General features: G+C 34.5%; 1 long non-coding RNA gene across 1 annotated transcript; it reads left to right on the top strand.

Moving 5' to 3' along the window:
• Window positions 1-2542: 2542 nt before the first annotated feature.
• On the top strand, window positions 2543-3390 carry LOC129912600 (uncharacterized). The gene is made up of 2 exons (XR_008771863.1): window positions 2543-3074; window positions 3131-3390. It is a non-coding gene; the product is annotated as an uncharacterized LOC129912600 (long non-coding RNA).
• The last annotated feature ends 3590 nt before the right edge of the window (window positions 3391-6980 follow it).

The raw sequence follows: 6980 nt of genomic DNA, 5'->3' as shown, positions 1-6980 counted from the left end.
AATTGTGGTGAGTGCCATCTGGGTGTGAAAAATTAGGGAAGTAATTAAGAGATAGATTGCATCGGGTGTGTTTTTATTTTTTTTTTTAAGGTGTAGTATGCAGCTGGAGTGAGAGGATTTTTTGCAGCCAATAATTGCTTAAAGGCTTGACCACACTGGAAAGGTGTGTGCCCTGCAAACCAAACCTCAGTAGTTTAGGGGAAAATACAACCACCAACAAAGCTTATTTTGAGGATGTATGTGTTTCCTTATTTACCAAAATCTCTCCCCTCCAAAAATAGAAGTTTTGTTTCTCCTGAAAAAATAAACTCTTCTTTGATAAATGGGAGGAAAAGAACGCGATGTATGCAATGCACAAAGTTTTGTCTCTTTTGTAATGGCGGCTCGCGTTTGATTTGACTTTTCCTACATTTTATATTTTCTAGTGAAACCAGTAAAGCCTTGATAGCCACAGCCACAGCAACATCAAAAAAATTTTTCGCTGCTCCATTTGAAGAATAAAAATAAAGCAATTTAATTTAAAAAATATATAATCTTCTCAGTGTTGAGTGTTATTTGTGAAAACTATTTTCTCTAAACAATATCTACCACACAAATTCTTCGGCACGCCACAAAAATTTATTTCCACCATCAAAATGCACAGCCTCAGCCTTGTGCATTTAGAAAAAAAAGTAATACAAAAATGATACAAAAACAACCACTAATTCTCTAGGATTTGGAAAATAAAGGTATGCTGATTATAAAATTGATAAATTATAAAGTTGTTGATTTTTCTGTCTTTTAGTGGCGATCAATTCCAGACATCATTGACTGAGTTTGTTTACAGCAGCTTCAGCCTTGAGCATTTAGAAAAAAAAATCAAAACAAGATACAAAAACTACCACCAAAGTGCAGCCTGCAGAGTATTTTTTTCTTTTTCATTTTTCTCAACTGGCCAGGCCACAGTCGCGTGCCCAATGATCTTTTTTTATGTATTTTGTTTAAAAAAAAAAACTATGTGTTTTTCCAATAAAATATTAAATAATAATTAAATAATAAAAAGAATGTTTGTTTTGAAGATTTTTTTATTTTCAGATGAAATTAAAATATGGATTTTGGCAGTACGGATATAAACCCATGAAAGTGCTCCAAATAAGTACTTTAAAAGTACAAGTTTCAGTTCTTTTTCTGTAGGTAAAAAAGTACTTGGAAATGTACATCAGAACCACTTCCAGAAGTGCTTCGCTGATGCACTTTTGAAGTACATTTGTCTGTACTATTAATAGAGGGGAAATTTATTTCATCTTGCATGCAAGAAAGAGATAGCTGCTTCACGTATTCTTATATACAGAAAGTATATAACTGAGTTTTTTCCCGAGCTCCTATCTTTTTTCAGTGGAAAAGAAGTACTTCTTTTACGTACATATTTCACCGGTTTTTTCTGTAGTTCTGCGTTTGCTGGGTGGTATGAAAAAATTTCAAGTCTCCAAAGTAGACAACGAAAATGCTAACGAAAAAATATCATTGAGTATTCTGTCAAAGTCAAAATAAAAAAATTCAAAAATAATTTAAGGCTCGGCCACACCGGAGGGTATGCGGTAGCGGTACGGGTAGAGGTAACGGTACTTGTATGAAAAAAATTCCAAACTGACATATCAACGTTCAGATGTGGAATTTTTTTCATACAAGTACCGTTACCTCTACCCGTACCGCTACCGCATACCCTCCGGTGTGGCCAAGCCTTAAAATCAAAAAAAATCAACAGAAAATAATTTTTAAAGCAAGAAATAAACGAATTAGAAGTGAAAAGACCGTCAACACTGCTCTTGGAGTCAAGAAAAATGCACAGGACAGAAAAAGTAAGTGACAAATGAGTGAAAACTCTCCAATTTTTCGCTGGAGCTGCGTACTGAAAAACGAAAAGCAAAACGAAATTTTTGTTAACGAAATTGTGTATGGAAAATTTCTTTTCGCTTCAGCAGCGTACTAGGCTTATTAAAGGCTTGGCCACACCGGAGGGTATGCAGTAGCGATACGGGTAGCGGTAACGATATTTGTATTTAAAAAATTCCACATCTGAACGTTGATATGTCAGTTTGGAATTTTTTTCATACAAATACCCGTACCGCTACCGCATGTATCCTTCGGTAACGATATTTGTACTAAAATAAATTCCACACCTGAACGTTGATGTGTCAGTTTGGAATGAGTGTCAACTTAGCGAAACACCCATCACTGATCCAAACGGGACTAGGTGCATAATTTGCCGTTATTTAGTCGTTAATTAGTTGTGGTAATTTTGATTTTGTCGTTCATTGTTTTCATATATATTTTTGATGTTTCGCTAATTTGATATCAACTTAGCGAAACAACAACTCTTAAAAAAGGTCTTTTTGAAAACTTGAGTATGCCAGAATTTGCCGTTAATTAGTCGTTAATTAGTTGTGATAATTTCGATTTTGTCGCTCATTGATTTCATAGGAAAATATGTTGTTTCGCTAACTTGATATCAACCTAACGAAACACCATCTCTAAACAATTTTTTTTTTGGAAAACTACCCTGCAAACCAAACCTCAGTAGTTTAGGGGAAATTACAACCACCAACAAAGTCTATACTTTGTAGGTGTATGTGTTTCCTTATTTACCAAAATCTCTCCCCTCAAAATATTGTAGTTTTGTTTCTCCTGAAAAAAATAAACTCTTTGGTAAATGGGAGGAAAAGAGAGCGATGTATGCAATGCACAAAGTTTTGTCTCTTTTGTAATGGCGGCGCGCCATTGATTTGACTTTTCCTGCATTTTATATTTTCTAGTGAAACCTTGATAGCCGCAGCAACATATTCGTTAAGAAAAAAAACATTTCTGTGCTCCATTTGATAGATAAATAGAACAATTTAACTTAAAAAATAAATAAAATCTTCTCAGTGTTATTTGTGAAAAATATTTTCTAAAAAAAAACAATCTACCGCACAAATTCTTCGGCACGCCACATAAATTCCACCACCATTTCCACCATCAAAATGCACAGCCTCAGCCTTGTGCATTTAGAAAAAAAATGACACAAAAACAACCACCAATTGATTTGGAAAATAATGGTATGCTGATTATAAAATTGATAAATTATAAAGTTGTTGATTTTTCTGTCTTTTAGTGGCGATCAATTCCAGACATCATTGACTGAGTTTACAGCAGCTTCAGCCTTGAGCATTTAGAAAAAAAAAAGTCAAAACAAGATACAAAAACTACCACCAAAGTGCAGACTGCAGAGTATTTTTTTTTTTTTTTCATTTTTCTCAACTGGCCAGGCCACAGTGGCGTGCCCAAGGATCTTTTTTTTATGTATTTTGTTTTCAAAAAAAAACTATTTTGTGTTTTTCCAATAAAATATTAAATAATAGTTGTTTAAAAGAATTGTTTGTTTGTTTTGAAGATTTTTTTATTTTCAGATGAAATTAAAATATGGATTTTAGCAGTACGGATATAAACCCATGAAAGTGCTCCAAATAAGTACTTTAAAAGTACAAGTTTCAGTGCTTTTTCTGTAGGTAAAAAAGTACTGCAAAATGTACATCAGAACCACTTCCAGAAGTGCTTCGCTGATGCACTTTTGAAGTACATTTGTCTGTACTATTAATGGAGGGGAAATTTATTTCATCTTGCATGCAAGAAAGAGATAGCTGCTTCACGTATTCTTATATACAGAAAGTATATAACTGAGTTTTTTCCCGGGCTCCTATCTTTTTTCAGTGGAAAAGAAGTACTTCTTTTACGTACATATTTCACCGGTTTTTTCTGTAGTTCTGCGTTTGCTGGGTAAGTATGAGGGAACTTGACGTGTCAACTTAGCGAGGCACCCTCCAAAAAGTGGCTTAAACTTAACGCATCAAAGCGTGGCTTATACCTGAATTTGCCGTTCGGGACCCTCGAATTAGTTGTGCCATTTTCAATTTTGTCGCTAACTGTTTTCTATCAAATTTTTGACATTTTCTTAATTTGACATGAATTTACCAATTTTTGCTTCAAAAAGTGACTTAAACTTGACGCATCAAAGCGTGGCTTATACCAAAATTTGCCATTTGAGACCCTCGAATTAGTTGTGCCAATTTCAATTTTGTCGTTCACTGTTTTCATTCAAATGTTTGACATTTTCCCAATTTGACATGAATTTACCAATTTTTACTTCAAAAAGTGACTTAAACTTGACGCACCAAAGCGTGGCTTATACCAAAATTTGCCGTTTGAGACCCTCAAATTAGTTGTGCCAATTTCAATTTTGTTGCTCACTGTTTTCATTCAAATTGAGTGTTGTTCCGCTAACTTGACACGAATTTACCAAGTTTCGCTTAAAAAGTGGCTTAAACTTAACGTATCAAAGCGTGGCTTGCACCTGAATTTGTTGTTCGGGACCCTCGATTGAGTTGTACCAATTTCAATTTTGTCGTTCACTGTTTTCATTGAAAAGTGTGTTGTTTCGCTAACTTGACGTGTCAACTTAGCGAGGCACCCTCCAAAAAGTGGCTTAAACTTAACGCATCAAAGCGTGGCTTAAGGCTTAACTACATTCACTTTTTGATTTCAAAAAGTGAAAAAGTGAAAAATACACACATACTACTAGCGACATCTTCATACGAAATTGAGTATCAAAATTGTGTTTAAAACTTTAAGATTATCTGTCATTTTTATGAAACAAAATTGTGCAGTTATTAGTTTTTGTCTTGCGGTCAAGATGTGAGTACTAACATTTTTGTTTTATTTCTTAAGATTTTATTATTTTTATTTTATAATTTCTTTTAAATATGTGGGCATAAAGAAACTTCATCATTGAACTGTATGCATTCATTTCCGTTTTTCATCTAGCTCATCGCCACCGCTGGAAAAGAAAACAACAACCAAACCAAAGAGTCCCCGCTTTTCCGAGAAGCATCACGACATAGTGTTTTCCAATTTAATTGGATTTTGTTATTGCGCTATTCATGCAAATACAAATATTGGAAATAAACACCACTTGCTGGGTGATGGTGTGGTCCAGTATGATAAGTTTTAAGGATAGATTTATTCTTGGAGTAGGAGATTGTGATTGGTGGTGGTGTTGCGGTGGCGAATAGAAATTTCTTTTTGGAGGTTACCATCGAACTAATACCGTCTCCTCAGTCGGTGGAAAAGCAACGAAACAAAAAAGAAACCAAAGTGAAATAAGCAATTATTATGTATCTTTTGGGCCAAAGAAAAATTTTAAATTGAAAACATGTGTTCGGGTTTCATTTATTGTATTATACCGATTGTATCAAGATATGTGGCAGGAGGGCTACAGCTTCCAAGGCTATAGAAATGATATATTTTTACATCAAATCACAAAGGAAAACCTTTTGAAATTACAACAAACCTTTTAAAAGATTATGTTGGATTGGAATTTGTTTCGAATTTATAAATTTTTGTTGAAATTTTTTTTTGTTTACAAAACAAATCTGTCAAAAAAAGGCATGTTCATTGAAAACTATCCTTTGCAACGCCATCTAGCAATCATTTTCTTAAGTTGTTGGTTTGCATGTGTTGGTGTTTTCAAAAAGTGAAAAAGTAAAAGTTAAAAATGTTTTAACTTTCACTTTTGTTTTTCTGAGATGAAAGATAGAATTTTGCAGTTTGTTGGTGAAAGACAAAACATTTTTTCACTTTTGTACTTTTTGAAGTTGAATGTAGTTAAGCCTTTACACCTGAATTTGCCGTTCGGGACCCTCGAATTAGTTGTGCCATTTTCAATTTTGTCGCTAACTGTTTTCATTCAAATTTTTGACATTTTCCAAATTTGAAAAAAATTTACCAATTTTCGCTTAAAAAGTGGCTTAAACTTAACGCATCAAAGCGTGGCTTATACCAAAATTTGCCGTTCGAGACCCTCGAATTAGTTGTGGCATTTTAAATTTTGTCGCTCACTGTTTTCATTCAAATTGAATGTTGTTCCGCTAACTTGACACGAATTTACCAAGTTTCGCTTAAAAAGTGGCTTAAACTTAACGCATCAAAGCGTGGCTTACACCTGAATTTGCCGTTCGGGACCCTCGAATTAGTTGTGCCATTTTCAATTTTGTCGCTAACTGTTTTCATTCAAATTTTTGACATTTTCCAAATTTGAAAAAAATTTACCAATTTTCGCTTAAAAAGTGGCTTAAACTTAACGCATCATTTGGAAAATGTCAAAAATTTGAATGAAAACAGTTAGCGACAAAATTGAAAATGGCACAACTAATTCGAGGGTCCCGAACGGCAAATTCAGGTGTAAGCCACGCTTTGATGCGTTAAGTTTAAGCCACTTTTTGGAGGGTGCCTCGCTAAGTTGACACGTCAAGTTAGCGAAACAACACACTTTTCAATGAAAGCAGTGAACGACAAAATTGAAATTGGTACAACTAAATCGAGGGTCCCGAACAACAAATTCAGGTGCAAGCCACGCTTTGATGCGTTAAGTTTAAGCCACTTTTTAAGCGAAACTTGGTAAATTCGTGTCAAGTTAGCGGAACAACACTCAATTTGAATGAAAACAGTGAGCGACAAAATTGAAAATGCCACAACTAATTCGAGGGTCTCGAACGGCAAATTTTGGTATAAGCCACGCTTTGATGCGTTAAGTTTAAGCCACTTTTTAAGCGAAAATTGGTAAATTTTTTTCAAATTTGGAAAATGTCAAAAATTTGAATGAAAACAGTTAGCGACAAAATTGAAAATGGCACAACTAATTCGAGGGTCCCGAACGGCAAATTCAGGTGTAAGCCACGCTTTGATGCGTTAAGTTTAAGCCACTTTTTGGAGGGTGCCTCGCTAAGTTGACACGTCAAGTTAGCGAAACAACACACTTTTCAATGAAAACAGTGAACGACAAAATTGAAATTGGTACAACTAAATCGAGGGTCCCGAACAACAAATTCAGGTGCAAGCCACGCTTTGATGCGTTAAGTTTAAGCCACTTTTTAAGCGAAACTTGGTAAATTCGTGTCAAGTTAGCGGAA

Source organism: Episyrphus balteatus, chromosome 2, assembly GCF_945859705.1.
Source record: "Episyrphus balteatus chromosome 2, idEpiBalt1.1, whole genome shotgun sequence".
NCBI lineage: Eukaryota > Metazoa > Arthropoda > Insecta > Diptera > Syrphidae > Episyrphus > Episyrphus balteatus.
Note: the sequence above shows the minus strand (reverse complement) of the source record. Positions and strands in the feature narration are given on the sequence as shown.